Source organism: Halichoeres trimaculatus, unplaced genomic scaffold, assembly GCF_033239565.1.
Source record: "Halichoeres trimaculatus isolate MK-OKI-2021-1 unplaced genomic scaffold, fHalTri1.1 fHalTri1_scaffold_2, whole genome shotgun sequence".
Lineage (NCBI taxonomy): Eukaryota > Metazoa > Chordata > Actinopteri > Labriformes > Labridae > Halichoeres > Halichoeres trimaculatus.
In genome coordinates this window covers 10,225,907-10,242,612 of record NW_027437180.1, presented here as the reverse complement: position 1 = coordinate 10,242,612, position 16,706 = coordinate 10,225,907, and the positions used below count along the sequence as shown (strand labels likewise).

General features: G+C 39.7%; 1 protein-coding gene across 1 annotated transcript in view; it reads right to left on the bottom strand.

Moving 5' to 3' along the window:
• The window catches only part of sorcs3a (sortilin related VPS10 domain containing receptor 3a), a 402,752-nt gene that overhangs the window by 161,355 nt on the left and 224,691 nt on the right, over positions 1-16,706 (bottom strand). The window lies entirely within an intron of this gene.

The window sequence follows — 16,706 nt, the reverse complement described above, 5'->3', positions numbered from 1 at the left end:
ATATACCTATGTCTTGAATTTGAATGAACACATTCATTTTCACAAATGAAGGGTTTGGTGAATGAACATATGAAACTGGTGGGGTTCGGTTTCTACAACAAGGTTAAGAAGCACTGCTCTTTACTTTTATATTAAGAAAAGAACATGTATAAAATGCATGTCTTCAATAACACAACATGAATTGGTGGGCACCTCCCTTTGGTGTAATGATCTCGACCATTTCCATTTCCTCATTTGTTTCACGCCCCAGCTATCTTAGCTCAGCAGGAGATAACAGTTTCCCCAAGAGAATTCTGATTTAGGGTTTTCAACTTAAGGTTTTACTGAAGGTCTGAAAACACAAATAAACCCACACCAGATTCCTGATCAATATTTTCACCCTGTTATACATCTCCTAATATACCAAAAGCAATATAGGAAAAAAAGCACTAGCTTGATGCTTTCACAAATGGAAAATTACATTTATATGCTAGGGGTTAGCATATATTGATATAACTTCAGTTTAAAACCAGAATTGTAGCTTTTATCACAGAAACACAGATAGTCTCAATACTTAAATCTCTAAATGTCCAAATACTAACAGACAAATGGTTTCCAACACGAAAATAAAACAAAACTTACATACAGGCTTTGGCTAAAGATAATGCTACAACCACTTCAAGACACTAAATGGCCTACTTCAGTAAATAATATAATATAATAATATAATTAAATAATATAATTAAACACTAAATGATGTCAAATGATATGCAAACAAAATGCTTTTCCTTTTTTTGTGTGTGTGTTTAACTTGACATCCTTACATCATTTCCCTCTGGCACTGGAGGGCGTCTCAGAGTAGAGCCTCCAAAAAATTTGGCAGAGAGTGGAGGTCTGCAGCTGGACCTCTCTCAATGATCTTGAGTTGTGCCTCAGTGTCTTAAAGACGAACCACCTTAAAGACTGTTTCAACATCCACTCTTAAAGGATTAAAATATGTCTGCTTTAAACTTTACCTGACAGCCTACAAACTTTATCTAATCCAAAAGTGAAATGATTCAGCATGTGGGCCTTGTCCCAAAGAAAACCAGTGTGTCAGTGTCACTCCAGAAACAGCAACATTTCACGATCTCCCAATGTAACTGAGAAAACAAATCGATACACTCTTCGAGCTGATATTTTGGATAATCCAATTTATCTCTCACAAAGTGAGGATGCCATGAGGCTGTGACAAGAGCTTTCCAGTCAAGATTTGGTAAATTACGTTTCATGCCCCCGTGCTGCCCTGTGTTTCTCACACTGACAGGATTACTCGTGGGACGACAGTGACTAAAATACATTTCTTAATTATCCGTAGCTCAAAGGAAACACACACCTCGACTCTACGCTGCGAGAGTACGGCTCAGAGAAGACCCCGCATCCATTTTGCTGCCAGCTGCCACAGAAGTCAATGATGTAAACTGTCACATAGACCCTCCCCCGCAGAGCATAAATATGCACACCGTTAAAGTGTTTTTACCGCTGACCGTGTGACAAAGGCAAGGTGTGAGCATCTCAGGGTCGGCTCTGCTGAAGCATCAACAGAATCCTGTTTGAAAACTGATCAACACACTGAAACACAGATCCACTAATATCTATTCATCTGTTGTCACAGCCGTGGAGGATGTCAGCGAAGCTTCTGCCACAGACTCAAATTAGTTGTTTAATAAGAAATCAAGCATGATCCATCAATCTTCATTTGATCTCATTTATTGGTTCATTTCCCCACCCCCCCTCTTTCCCATCAGCCCTACCTTTCTCCTGCTACTCCACCCACTTCACGTGCACCTGCCAACAGCCCCCCTCACCTTCAGCCTCCTTTCTCAATCCCCTCACCTGACAGCTTTGTTTCCCCTCGGCGGTGAGCAGAACGTGAACTGACAGGACCACACAGCTTTAGAGAAGCAGTAGCCGTGTAAGCAAAGTGTAAAGGTTATGACAGATGGTGGAAAAATCAAACGCTCCTCGATCAGCTGGTGAATTCTAAACAAGCTTAGAGGACACAAGGTGATAAAGTCATACCAGAGCCACATAATCTACTTTAGCTCCACAATAAAGGCTATAAAATGCATACAATTCGACACTTAGTTAGAATCTAGTTAATTTTGATTTAAAGATTTTTTTTTTCATGTGATGCCTTCGTTTTTATTTTTCATAAATTTGCAAATATTAAAAAAATAAAAATCAGAATTTGTGAAACTTCTGAAACTTTTTAAATGTGAAAAAATAAAAACTGCAAAAAATAAAATAGAGGAAATTTACAAATTTTGCAAAATTTTCAAAAAAATTGCAAAAATGATTAAAATTTGCAACATAAAAAAAAAAAAAAAAAAAAAAAAAAAAAAAAAAAAAAAAAAAAAAAAAAAACTGTGCCGATCAACTTCTTGTGATTCTTGGGAGTTGTTTGACTAAAGAACCAGGTGGGTTTTATTACAGGCTGAACATGCAGCCGGTGGGAGTTGACAAACGCAGTCAACATGTAATGAACTAAGTCGCACTGCAGACATATCTGGTAAATTTCAGGCGTTATCTCTCAAAATCATCATACTATTGTGGAGTACTCAATATTTTTAACACCCCAATGTTAGTCTTCAAGGTGTTTTGTGGGCAAATCTTTGCCACATTAAACACTATGAGAAAAAAACACTTCATATGCAGAGCAAACAAAGGACCTTGCAGGAATTATCCAATCCTTAAACTCATCAGCCACTGTTCAATGACAACCCAGCAGCTGATTCAGCTTTTGAATGTATAAAATCCAGATAACATCCAGTTGTTGACATTATTTCTCTGCTCCAACTCAATTTCTGTGCCTTCTGTTGCTGCTCTATAAACAATGAGCCAGGCGTGGAGAAGAAACCTTGGCCTGAGTATCCTTGGCCTGGATTTCAGGGTTTGGAATTTAGAGTAACTGAGCTGCACTCATGACACATTTCTCTACCGTTCCGACCACTCACATACCGTTTACACCACATATCACGTTCACACATTCACACACATGCATACACCAGAGGCAGAGGCTGCTGTGCCGAGTGTTTGGCTGACCAGCAGTACTGATCTAACATCCACACACATGGGAGCGATTCTATCATGGTTTTCAGTGTCAGTGTCCCAGAAAGCAGGCTGTAAAAGCTGGGATCTAACCACCAACCATCTTCTTGAAAAGTGAACAATCAGATGAGCAACAGCAATCAGGGTAATTTGAAAAAGCTTGAAAGGACTGTACCATGTCATAACAGGATGCTACGTCAGTGAGCCTCAACAATAAAACCAGCATTGTTTTCCCACTTGAGTGTCCTTCCTGGCAGTAATTCTGTTTCCATACTAACTTCTGTTGCTCATACAAGCATGAAGTAGGGGCAGCAGGTTTATGACGTTGAGCTGATGCTTTACCTGTATTTCTCTTTATCCCTATTCCCAACTGGAGTTGAAAAAGATAAGTTTCAAGGGAGAATATGCTCCTCAAGTTTTAAAGTTTCTTTTAGCTTGTTCAACAAAGTGAAGAACTTTTGTCAACAGCAAGAACTGTTTTGTTTTGGGTTTTTTTTCCTTCTCAGTATCAATCCGAGGAGTTGAAAATTACTAGGGATAGACTGACCAGGCTGATCATTGGCCTTTTCAGCGTTTTGAAGCATATTGGCTGTTGGCCTTTTTTTTTTTCATTTAAGTCTAACAGCCAATAAGAAATCAATTTAAAACTTATTTTTTAGGTCTTATGCAGCCGTGCCTCTCTGTCTGCAGTCACTGCTCTGTTTCTAGCATTGTCTTACCCACAGTATGTGGGTGGAAAGTAGTATGTAGTACGCACTGCCTACTACATACTACTTTCATAAGCAGTATGTAGTATGACTGTTCAGTTGGGTTAATTTTTGTAGTATTCTACGCTGGTCTTCAGTTCGAAGAAAACGGAAGTTGGCTACGGCTGACTTTTTTTCCCCAAGAAACTTTATTGAAAATGTACAAAATAAACAAATCACGAGTAACTTATCTGCAAATATATTGCCAGAGAGAGCATTTTATATTAACTGTCAGTGGTGGAGATGATGAGGATTTAAAGATAAAAAAGAAATGGCTCTTACATTTTTATTCCTCTGTTACTCCGGTTGTTGTTGCTCCACTCTCTGCCATTTTCACTTCTGATATGGGACCAGGCGCATTGCATTGTGGGTAACAAAGCAGACTGGTCCGATGCATACTGTGGATTTTTCCCGATTCAGTACGTCATCCGGGTGTTTTTCTCATACTACAACTCTGACATTTGTTCGCATACTGCATACTGCATACTGCATTTTGGTCGAATCAGTAGGCACTGCTAGTATAGTATGCGAATTCGAAAACAGCCATAGTGTTGTCTCTGACAGGGCACCAAGGGGCTGCAAATTGGGGGAAGGGGGTTTGTGAAGCAGGAAGCCTTAAAGAGACAGCAGCTAGAACTAAGTGTTCCCAACAGAGGCTGAAATAAGTTTTTTTTCTAAAACACCAGAGTGAGCAAAATGTGAATGTTTTGAGCTGAAAATCATGTAAAACTTTGATGGAGTACCAGGGGGAAGTACAAAGCCTCTAAGCACAACATGCCCTCTTTAAAGAACAGTAACTTTCAACTACAACAACCAACTTTTGGTACAATCACTGAAATAAAGTCTCATGCCCTTAAACGTGATATTTCGGTGCCCTTTCACAGTTTGTGGTAGTTACCATTTTGCCATTTTGGTATTCCAGTCTTGTAGTCACTGCTGCAGACTGCTTTTACTGGCATTCCTAATTCCTGTTACACTTTATAACTGAATTTCATAACAACTCCTACAGAGCGCCGAGGACACCGTCCAACAGTTGCTCTGTTGTCATGAAATCAATGCCTATTATAGTTAACCTTTAGCAAAAGCTGCCAACAGGCAGAAAAGTTTCTCCACACTTCTGTTGATACAGTCCTCTGTCAGCTTGGCAGGCCACCTCCATCTGCTGTTTTGACAGTAGAGTGACAATACATATCTGCTATTCCATCAGAACGTACTCCTCCATCTGTTCTGCCTCTTCTTGGCATGTCGCCGTCAGTGCTTCACTGTATCCATAATTTCCCTTTGATTTCAGAGCTCCTTCCCCGGTTTCATCACGCAGGGTGCCAAACAATCACAGCATTACCTGATGAACCAAGGCTGAGCTTGACCTGTTGTCCTTTCTCCAGCCTGGGTTTCTTTCAACTTCATATAATGCACATTTTATATGAGGTGACTTTGTTTCTAGTTGTTTTTTAATCTCTGTTTGATGGTGCCTTCGCTTTTCACCAATCTGGTTATTACCCATCTAAGCTGCCAAGTTGTTGTTTTCCTCTCTGTACTTTTTCAGTGAGAGTAATTATCCCTTCAGGAATTAACCCGCCAAAGACAGCTCCCTCTGTGACCATGCATTCATGATCTATTGTAATAGTACTGTGTGACTTTTAGTCATCCATCACTGGGCTAATGACATAAATCCTTTGCCTGAACCGGCTGCTAGCTCAGGGCCGTGGAGAGTTCTGCTGGACTTGTCTGTGTTGGGGTTGCGAGCTGGTAATGTAGTTGCTGTAGCCACTGAGTCACCAGCTTCCAGTCAAAGCAGCCCCAGTCTTAATAGATTGCCACTTCTCTAGTGGAAATACAAACACACAAATTAAATGTTAGCTTGGACCTTAGGGCTGGTGTGTACCATCTTAGGGTAATGCAATTGCGGTGCAGTGTGAATATGCACTCTATTTCCATGTGGATGACTCTTTATGAGGTTACAGCTGAACCAATAAAGCCCTTGTCCTCGTAAAAGTCAGTGCTTGCAGTGTGGAAATATACCCAGGTGGCTCTCTTTTGTTTCTCTGAAGTGTAACTTTGGTTATTTGCTGCTCTGGGTTCAAAGGAAATGCAAGGAAGGGGAATTTCAATTTGTTGCCGCTCAACCTGTGTTTCTGCAGGCTGGTCAGAATGCCGCAAATCAGCAGGAAATAAAAAAAAAAAAGACATACACCTTCTGATGGCAGGCCACTCTTCAGAGGTGGCACTTGCCTGACAGGCACATTTTTAAAACATGAGCATGAAACGCAAATATGTCAGTCATGAACTCTCCGTTCTAGACAGGATTTAAAGAGGTGCGATCGACTAGTTTAACAAGTCAATCACTGTCAGTGAAATTACTACTCTGCAGTGAAGAGAAGAAAATCACACCATCATGCTTTCTGCAGCTTTGTCAAGTCTTGTAAAATAAGCATAATGATGCCATTACAAGATGTGAGTCTGGCTGGTTTACACATGGAAAAGTAAATCAGTTTGTCTATCTGTGAGTTTCATTCCACACATGAAATCTAAATAACTGTTGAAACAAATATAGAGACGTACTATTTTTTATATTCATGTTGACGAAAACCAGATGGTAACAAAATATGCTGGAGCTTAATGTCTTCTTGACGGACTTCTTAACTCATTACATCCAGACCCTGAAGGTGTATCCTCAGATTGATTGATGGTGCTGGGTAGACACTATAAGACGTACAAAAACATAGGGAGCCTTGAACATGCTTCATCATACTCAGAGTAAAAATACATGCAAACCTCCTGGTGTTATTTCATATTCTCTAATCATTCACTGATTTATCAGTCTTTAAACCCTTCATGCTATGTGCTACTAGCTAGTTTCACAACATTTAGCCTAGCCTTCCAACCAAGCTAACCACACTAAAATGTTTTAAAGAGGGAGTAGTGTGCTTTTTTCTAAGGCTTTACACAGCTCCTGAGACCCTGGTAGTATGTTTATATAGTCTACAGATTAAAAAAATGAAAACCCTTTTTTAAGCCTTCCTTTTGGAACAATTAATTGATAAATGATTAGCAAACTGTTAATTTTAGCTGCTGTCTCTTTGAGGCTTGACCCTCCACAAACCCATCTCTGTCTGAATACCCAGCTCTCTCGAGGCCTGTCTGGGGCAGAGTGATGGGCAGACCTTGGTGTTTGAGGCCCACCACTCCTGTCATGAACCAATTAGGAGATCATTATGTGATGACTGCAAGTTTAGACAAGCCTGTCAAAAGACTCTCTGTATGGCAAAACATAGTGCCCTTCTGTTTCTCAGCTGGCGCTCTCAAACCAGTCAAAAAGTTGAGTGTGGAATGATGGACTCTTCTCACAATCACTGGTCGCCATATTGGTTATGTCAAAGAAGGGGCACGGATGGATCAAAGAACAGTTGATGGTTGCAAGTAATGAATAACAGAAACACACCTGTGAACAGTCATGAAATGCAATTGTCATCTCCAGCAAGTGCAAAGGAGCACTTGGGGCAACACCATGCTGTAAGATGTTGTGTGCTTTTCTAGTAAATACAAAGTTTGCACAGCGCACTTCATGTATGTGTACTTATAGAGGTATGTGATTTTGGACACAGCCTCTGGAAACTCATAACAAAAAGGGAGAGAGGGTTGTATCTGAAGTTAAAAAACTGTCAGGCACTTTTAACCTTGAGACCATAAAGCGATTTAGTCTGAATGAGTAATAGCATGACTTAAACCAAGCTGCACTGTTAGCAGCACAGCTAATTTTGACTTTCTTTTTCAGTGAATTCTCCACACTAAACCATTTTGAGCAGGAGTAAAGAGTTATGAAAAATTATTCCCAAATTTAAGCTTGGATGCTAGGGCTCTCAGAGAAGTGAGTAATAATAAAGAATAAAATACAACTGCTAAGACACTGTTTTTTTTTTCCTGTTTTTCCTGTCAATTAAAAAAAAATGTACATAACTATTTCTCCTGTTGTTGTTTTTTCTTTTCTTTTTATAGAACATAGAACGTTTTCAATATTAATGGTTAACAAAGCACTAAGGATTCCTTTTGATTAAAGTGCCTATAGATTCACTTTTGTAAAACTTGGAAATAATTTTGTAATTAGCAAAAAGCTGTTAATTTAGGGTCAGGGGGTAAACTCCTTTCACTGGGTGGAGGTTTTAAAAAAAGACCAATAATGAGTTCAAAATTGCCCCAAATGTATTTAATGTGAAATTTTTTAAAAAAGCAAGGTCACATATCATCAAGTGAAGGCTAATAAAATCATAATTGCTTCTCAGAGGGAACATTTTTTTTATTTTTTTTATTTTGATCCATCATAATAATGAAACATAATATTAGAAAGCTGGAGTCTTCTCTAATGACAGCACTGAAAATAGCAGGGGTCTTAACAGTGGTAATAAATAGTAGCTCTGTAAATACCCTATCTTATAATGGGTTAGATGCTCTCATTAGAACAGCTGATTGCTAACAATGTTTGATTACAGTGTACAGCACTGTACTTTTCATCTCTGATGCAGTTATTGGATGAGTTAATCACGACACAGTCCATTAGAGAGTCGCAGCCTTGACTGTCAAGTTCGCTGAGGCGTAAGCAGCAGTTACTCTACAATCCCATCAAGCCCTTGTATCTTCTTTGTGTGTGTTTTTTTAGGTAATTAAATCTAAACAGTAACAATAAAATGCTAAAGATGCTTATATGTGTTTAAGACTGAAAGAGTGATGGAGAAACAAGACAACACTTACTGTACGTCCTGTTCTGGTCTGAGCTGTGGCAAAAATAAAGAGTGTGTTTCAGTGTTTCAGGAGAGAGCCCAACACACACTCCTCTGGGAGCTCAGACAGTTTACAGGGGATAAAACAAGACAACTACTATTCATCCTATGTGTGGAGCCACTTCCCTGTACTGTCTGCCTGTTTACATAACTCTCTAACTTGGCAGCAGCATCACTGGCCTTATTTTCTCTAGCCAGCTTGGGACTGCATCAATGAGTAATTGTCTCCACAAAAAACCTCACAGTCAAAAGATAAGAGCCCGGAAAGGTCACTAAGAGTTCTGAATCTATAAATACCTTCATTTACTGCAGGAGGGAGGCTGACCTGAATGTTAATTTTTGAAAAGTATCCATAAAAGAGACTCTAAAATTACAACAAATACTTCACTCACGCCTATTTGTCCTGACATGGTTTCTGATGTCTCACTAAAGACTTTTACTCTTTCTTCTACAGTCAGGTCCTTAGGGCTGCACTTAACTATGGTTAAGCACCGACTTGTAGCTGATTAAATGCAGAGTGACCCAGTCTGGAAACTATTAGCAGGATACAGACTGAAAATGAGCATATTAAAGCTTCTTGCTGCAGGCTGAACCGTAGAGAGATGAGGCGTCTGTGCTGCAGGGGAAATCAGGCTGAATTAAGCATCTAATAATATCAGTGTAAACCTTTTTAAACTAACTAGATGGAGAACATTCTTTATCTGCAGTAACAGCTGAGAGGAGACGGCTGCTGTGTTTAGGTGACACAATCAGGAGAGGTTGAAAACACATCGGTCTCTGATGGTAATCACACCTGAGCCTTTTGACGAGACGTCATGATTGTTCACACTATAGCCTCATTACTCACACCCTCATAATACCAGTAATCTCCACTTCACACACTGACCTGAGCTGCCTTTTTGATGTTGATGTGCCAAATCCAAGTCTCAGCTGCCTCAGCCGCCTCCGCCTTCTTGAACTCTCTACTCCGCTGCTTGATGTATAGCCCACCTTCATGACTGAGGTGTATTTAATCAGAGAGATCAATAGCTCTTACCCTCATTGATCGTAGGAGTCTATTTTATGGGCCAGCCAAGCAAACCTCATATTTTGTATACGCTGTAATTTTTAAGGATAATGTAAGCTGCTGAGGGCTGTTTTTAATTAACATAAGGAAAGAGTGTTTTGAAGTTATGTAAAAGCTGTGACTGATGACTAGTTTTTACTCCTCGCAATCCATCAGAATAATTTTAGGTTTTGCCCAGAACCTTGGCTGAAGGCTCACAGCACCTCGCTTTCAACTTTACTCCCACCCAGACTTCACAGGGATTTAAACTTCTTGAACCTGGCTACTGTGCTCACCTTGGTAGTCACTTCTGAGGTCTAAAATAGCAGCAGATGAATTTTCATGCTGACTTTTTTAATGCTGGAGCTCAAATTAAAGTTAAAATCTTTCTGACTTGTTATGCCCTCTGAGTTTGAGCGGTTAATGTGTGAAACTGTGATTTAGAAGTAGATATGAGAGCAGGAAAGTGTTTCATAAAGCTACTCTTGAACAATCCAATCAACAGTTTTTATGACATTCACTGTTCAGGACACATATCCAATTAAATCTGACACAACACCCATTGAGGATGGCCTTTTTGACCGTTAAACATGATCTGCATGTTTTTGAAACCTGTTATCAGTTGCTTTAATTAAAAATTGCATGCTGGGAGAGCAATCTTTGTTAAGGTTTGTTTTCATTTGCACTCTTCCGACTGCATAGTGGTCTACAGGCACAAAAACTAATGGTTTAAATTAATAAAGATCACACTTAAGGGTGAACTGTGTTCTAATTTCAATGAAGGTCTGTATGTTTGTGCATTATAAGAAGTCATGTTCATGGATTAGGGTTAAACTATACTTAAAGCCGTGTTTCCACTAAGCAGTCCAGTTCAGTTCAGTACGGTTTGGTCCAGTTAAGCCTGATCCTGTTTGTTTATCCACAGCAAACTGTGCCCTCTCGTGGTAGGTGGCATGTAAGCTGGATGCTGAAAGCCACAGCTGTTAAACAATAGCGTGACGCCGTAACAGCACAACACAGTTTACCACGCTAATAAATCCAACGAAGAAGAAAATTGCGACACAGTAAACAAAGTGCATAGATGGAAGACATGCAGCATTTTCGTCCTCTCTGTGAGAAGACTGTGTGCCGCCAGGAGAAATGCAGCCCCTGTCGTGGGGTAAGTGACGAGTCTTTTGACCAATCAACGGTCTGCAGTGTTGTAGCTCCACCTTCTGAGAGCAGATCTGTTCAGTCTGGCACCCCTATGAAGGGGTTCCAAACAGTGGGACGGCTCCTCTCGGTTATTTGGGGATCTGTCCGAGGATAAGTCAGTCAAAACACCACAAAATGCGCGCCATACTGAGAAGAACAGAAGTGGTCTGCTTGGTGGAAATGCGGCAAAGATTAGGGATGGGTATTAAAGGTACTTTTATGAGTATAAGCTGAATTATATCTGTAGTACCAAGAACAGCTTCGCATAAAATTTGAGAGTACCAAGTTTTGGTACCTAAACACATCTTTGTGATTGTTTGAGGGAATGGACGTGTAGGCGATTTTCCATGCTAGAAATTAACTTAGCATTCCAAGTTTATAAACTGAAAAAGAAACTGTTAAAATTAAAAAGTTTAAGATTGTATCATTGAACAAACTTATATTCATTACCATATAAACACATACAAAAGTACCGGAAATTGGTACCGCTGAGTACAGATACAGATTGACAGGTACCGGGGTTGGGCACCGTATCGTTTCAAGTGTAGTACCAACCCCTACTGAAGATAAAACACTATAATCTCCAAGCATTTGTACCATGTAATCAGCTTCCCTTTAAAGAAGCTGTTCACTTATTTTTGACCATCAAGGCTGCATCAAGAAAAAGGTTTTGTCTTAGTTTTTGTATGTTGCATTTCTCCTGTTACAAAAACGTACTTTGATGTGCTTAGGCACCAAATTCTACAACCACCTACAATGATAATAATCGAGTATTTGTCACTCAGCCCTTACATCATATTTCATATTTAGTCATTCTCACGTGGACTGTGTTTATAATCTTTTATTTATGTCTTACGTTGTTCACCAAGACTACAGGTCCTAATTTAACATTCAGTGGGAATAGTTCGTCTGAGTTGAGACCATAGACTGTATAATATGTGGGTATAGTCTCTATGACATCATCCATCTGTTTGTGAAACAGTTTTCAAGCCTGTAGGCAGCAGCCATACTATAAGTGCTAAACTCAACCTAACTTTGTTTTAGGTAAAGAGGCGGGGCCTTTTGGGGCGACTGTTTTGGGATGAGATGCAAAGGTATTGTTGCATTGCTGTGTAAATAGTTTGCACCGTAAACACTGACCTCAAGTTCTGCTTTGCACATGCCTGTTTTGCTTTCATTGTGGGGACCTGACTTGCCATGCACAAACCGGACCACGGCAACAGTAACAATGGCAGAATAGCATGTTGTATTTGTGCTGCTGAATCTGCTGACTGCCTTTCAACACATTGTGCATCTGCTGCACCACTAAAAACATATTTAAGATTTCATCTGGTGTGAACAGGATTGCATTTTTTAATAGGAAAAAAAAGAGTGAGGAGAATTTATTTTTGTGTTTGTGTGGATGTCACCTCAGCTCAACCAATCAGTAACTCTCTCCATAAAGTGCCACTACAATCAGGCTTGTGAAACCCTGCACACCAAACAAACAAGACCTCATCATTGCTGTGCCTCAAGTGTAAACATGACTCAAAGTTTTAGTCATTTAACTGATTTTCTTTTTGTAAAGGTTGTGTTTCTGAAGTTGACTTGCTCCTCAGCTTTTCCACAAACACACAAAGAGCTGCTGCAGATCCACCTGGGGAGCTTTGAGTGGTGATTGTTTAGTTTCATTCATTAAACATCCTTGGCTCAGATGACTTAACTCTGAAAGGAGTAAAATCCTGGAACTCAGGACTTGTTACCTTCACACTTGTAGCTTATTGGAAATTACACAAAAATCCAGCACTCAAGCCTGAGTTCCTGCAGCTTTTTTCTTGCTGATGTTTATTTTTATTCATTCATTTTCTTTTTTTCTTCTTTTTTTTTTCATTCACCCAGTGAACTTTTCTTTTTCTCTTTTAACCTGTTATTCGTAAACAGGTGTTGCAAGTTGGAAACATCTACTCTAAAGGCTGCTTTGTTATCTATTTGATTAAACTTGGGGTGGATCTTATAAGTTGTCAATGGTAACTTTGCAAAAAAAAAAAAAAAAAAGAACCTTTAATATTTATCTTCTTAATTTCTTAAAAAATTTAGGTATAGTATGGGGTGTTTTGTTTTTGTTGAATGAGCTGTTTTAATGATGAGGTTCAGCATCATTTATCATAAATATAGCCTAATAAAGGGAGTGATGAGCTGCTTAACACACTACACTACAGAGCTGATGGGGACCTTACATTGTTGAAAGGGGTCCAGCTGCAGACCTCCAGTCTCAGCCAACTCTATTGGAGGCTCAAATCTGAGACCCCCTCCACTGTCAGAGGGAAGTGTCGTCAGAAGGTGAAGTTAAAGAAAAGAAGTCATTTTATTGAGCTCATAAAGAGTTTACATTTAAATAAATGCCAAATTAGACAATGGATCTGGGTATCTCTAGACAAAACTAAATAAAGCTAAGCAAAACATTGAATGCCACCTGACATCGATTTATTGTTTTGTTATACGCTATTGACTGAAGTAGGCCATCTAGTGTCTTGCAGTGGTACTAGCAATTATTTCAGCTATAGCCTGCATGTAGGTTTTATTTTATTATTTACCTGTTGAAAAACATTTGTCTGTTAGTATTTGGACATTTAGAGTTTTGAGTAACGAGACTAACTGTGATATGTTTCTATGATGAAAGCCAAAATTCTGGTTTAAAACTGAAGTCATATCAATGTATGCTAACTGCTAGCATACAAATGCAATTCCACATATACATTAGCATCAAGCTAGCGTTATTTTTTCCATATTGCTTTTTTTATATTAGGAGATGTGTAACATGTGCTGGTGTGAGAGTGTCATGATCATTTTTTCTGTGTGTTCAGTTCTTCAGTCAAACTTTAAGCAGAAAATCCTGAATCAGAGTTTTCCCGGGGAACTGTCATCCATCTGCTGAGCTAAGATAGCTGGGGCATACAACAAATGAGGAAATAAAAATGACATCATCGCACCAAACAGGGGTGCCCACCAATTCATGTTGTGTTATTGAAGACACACATTGTATTTATTTCCTTTTCCTAATGTAACACTATCGAGGAATCAGGTTAACTCAGGGAAACAACTCGCAGACAAATTGGATGTGTCTCCCCAACGCAACTTTAAAGGCAACTTTTATTTTGAAATTTTACTTCATATCCTGACGTCACTTCCTTCTGAAGTTGGAGGAGTGGAGCCTCCAAGAGAGTCGGCTGAGAGTGGAGGTCTGCAGCTGGACTGTGTTGGTGAGACTTGAGGTGTTCAATGTTCAGCTAAGAGCAGACACTTTTCAATATAATATGTGAACAGAATAAACTATTGTAATAACAGACTTCTGTCGAGTACACGCCTGACTTTGGCTCATGAGGTAACAACCTTTCCAACACTGTGTCGTTGACAGTTCTGATATATCCACCACTGTTCACCAATCATCACCCTCCTGCACCCTGCCCTCCCTGCAGGGTGATGGCTGTGGCTCTCAGGTCAGAGTCATTGACCTTAATGGAAGACTAGCTGGGTACAATCTCTCTGCACTGTGTGAAGATGGTGTGCTGAGCTCCATGCTGCGTGACAAAGCTGAGTGAAGGTGACACCATGATGAAGAAAGGTAAGGAAAATGGGAGTTTGAGAATCATTTCAGGACATTGATGTTACTGTCGGCCAGTGAAGTATAATCTCTGATATCTGAAACAAACTCTCGCTCAAACAGTGTTTTCAGAGAATAACTGAGTCAGTGCTCTGAAAACAGGAGTCAGGGAGGATGGACACATTACTGCTACCTTTACTCTTACTGTAATAGCTCTGATGATGCTTTTCCATCAGAGCAACATAGCCACTCTCACTGCTCGGTGTCTGTGGGTTCAGTTTTAAGGGAGATCACTAAGATTGGCTTTAACAAAGTTAAGCTACTGCCAGGACACTCTCTGTAAACGGCACAGAGACAGCACAAAGTTTGTAAATTACCCATGAGTTTCCCAGATATGTTTAGGATGCATTGCTTCAAAGAGTCCTGAGAGTGAGGGGAATCCATTACCATCAAAACACGTCTTTTGAATGATTTCAGCCAAATCTGAGCCTGTGTTAGGGAAGATGACTCTTTTATCCAAACAAATTACCTTTTTCTTTTACAATAACTTTGTGTGGGGTTTCAATAAACAGTTAGGGTAAGGTTTGGGGTTTGGGGTTAGGGTTACACAGGGTATACACCAAATGCATCCCTGGTCCGGTTCTGCTTGACTGCCAGACAGCTGGACCCATGAAACCAAGGAGTTCCTGCTCTTCTCACTCCATTAATGATCCTTCCATTCATGTTGGGCTGTAAACCTCAAACCTATTGACTCCTGGCCATTGCTGCGCTCATTTTGTCAGTTTGTGTAGTCAAGTTAAATAGGACCTGGATTTGAAAGACACTGGGTGTTTTTAGCTAGTTTCTGTGCATGACTTCCTGTTCCACATCTATTGGCCCTATCTGGTAAATATAACGGTTGAGTATCTGTTTTGACCTGCTGGGGCAGGGACACAGCCAGACCACAACGGAACAGATCCGGAGATGACACATTGACTTGAACAGAAACCTATCTCATCAGATAGATTATGAAATTGGACTATGAGCTTAGTCAGACTATTGAAATGCATATAAACAGCATAACTCAACTCGATTGACACATCTAGATAATATGATTGCTATCACACAACAGTTGGATTCAGCAGGACTCGACAGATCATGGTACACTTCTGCATTGCCAGAAGAGGAAGCAGATGACCATGATAGAGACTCTGCACTCATACAATCCATGGTTAAAACACAACAAACACCATGGCACATACATTCATAAAAACAAAAAGAGTGTTGTGGTAAGAATGTTTTTCCCTCTAAACCAAAACTAGTTTAATATGCATTCATGCAGCTTTAATTATCAAAAAAGGAGTCTGATTTAATTTTTGCATGTAGACACAGACAAGACTAGACCCCCAACTGTAACTCTGTGATTGAGCTATGACCTTAGTTGGACTGCTGGGTTCATGTAAACACACGGAGTGTTGTGACGAGCAGAGCCAGACCACAGAAGCATCTCGTGAATTTTTGCCATTAAGAGAACAGCCTTTGATTCTACAAAGAAGTGTTTATCTGCTAAAGTTAACATGTGTTAGAAGGCAGAGGATGATGATCTAATTAACAGAACAAACTGTGGGTCGAAAATTTAATAAAATAAACTGAACTGGATTTAATAATTACTCAAATTGCATTGGTCATGTCCCTGGCAAAGTGGTAAACTGAAAATAATTTTTAAAGGGACTTTTTATAAACACAAAGCTCTCAGTGGCAGCTCCTACACGCCCACAGACCCTAATGAATGCTGCACTTGAAACACAGTATCATTGACAAAACTCAGTATCACGGGAAAACAACGTGAAAGTATCTGCGATGTTCTCATTGGCAGTGTTGTCTCTTGAGACAGAACTGGAACCGACATGAGCGAATCAAGTCTGTCGATCCTGCATCTGAGCTAGCAGGCTAGTTATAAAGAATGACTCATTTGAAAGCACATTTACATTGTTCGTTACTGCTTGTAGCATGCACAACACACATGCAATCACTCCTCAACACCTGAACATCTGTTAGGCTTTGGTTTGCTCTTTCTACCAACAGGTCCCTGAGCTGTGCAGTGAAATAATCCAGCTGAACAAACACCAAAATACCACCTAAGCCTCTGTTAGATTATGTCCAACACAGCATCTAGAATTTCAAAACAAACCAAAAAAAAAAAAAAATCTGTTCATTACTAAAATGCTTATTCAAACTAGATGACTATTTTCATTGCACCCATGTGTCTCCTGCAATTTGTGCCTGGAATTTTATTTTTTCAGATTATAGATATGGTC